The sequence below is a fragment of the Elaeis guineensis genome, chromosome 1 (genome assembly GCF_000442705.2).
Source record: "Elaeis guineensis isolate ETL-2024a chromosome 1, EG11, whole genome shotgun sequence".
In the NCBI taxonomy this organism is placed as follows: domain Eukaryota; kingdom Viridiplantae; phylum Streptophyta; class Magnoliopsida; order Arecales; family Arecaceae; genus Elaeis; species Elaeis guineensis.
This window is the reverse complement of record NC_025993.2, coordinates 8,232,717-8,233,751: the sequence shown is the minus strand read 5'-3', so window position 1 is coordinate 8,233,751 and position 1,035 is coordinate 8,232,717.

Here is a 1,035-nt window from a genome sequence, read left to right as displayed (position 1 = left end):
GAACTCATCATCGACATCATCGAAACTCCTTTCAATAGACCATAACTCTTCTGATTCAGACAATTAGAATGATCGATCATCAATATCATTCTAATTGCTCCCAAAATCCATCAGTGACACCTAGAAGTATGTGATGGCAATCCATCAGAACTGAAGACGAACCTCTCGGTGCAGCTACCTATGTGATTGAGTTCCTCTATCATGAGTCCCGACTGAATTAGGGTTAAGGTGAACTCGTCAAACCCAACATCAGTCATATGAGTTAATCAATTGATCTGAGTCTGATGTGAAACTTTCATGGAAAATTTTTTTCCATTATTTCACTCTGCCATGGCCATGGGCTTAAGAACTTGATCTTTCGATCACCATAGGACTACTCCTCTCATCTACCGAGATTGATAGATCCCATCTTGGTGCGACCTAGTTCCTACAATGAATATGCTACAGCCAACATACACCTCAGGATTCTGAATGGCTAGGAGACCAAGTTATGGTGTAGTCAAAATATAACACACTTAAGGTGAATTGTCGATGCACCTCAGATCAAAGAACTAGACACACAACTGCAGCATCGAGCTAGTCATTGATGAGAAGGTAGACTTCCTTATGACTGCTCGAGGTGATCACACTCAATACTCTCGTTCTCAACGAATACCTGTACTCTCGCTCCGGTGTCTCCGCACCGTAGACTCAAGACACATCTATCCTAAGGAAGCGATCATACACCAACCTTTCGGATCGATCACCATCCTCGTGATGATCCTATGGTCAGAAGCTGTTTATGAGTTAGTTATGTAAATTCATGCCTTAAATTTTTAACTCTTAAAAATATGAATTTATATTCCTACTAACACAAAGGATGTACCACAGACACAATGTACACAATGTGATAGAAGAATAATCCTTTTATTCATTTATAATCAAAATTATAAATTTACCCTTAGATCTGTGCAGGAATGTGTCAGCCGATCTGGCATCTAGGGCACACATCTAACACCGTCTTATCAAAAAAAATTGGATGCACATCTCTAGGCA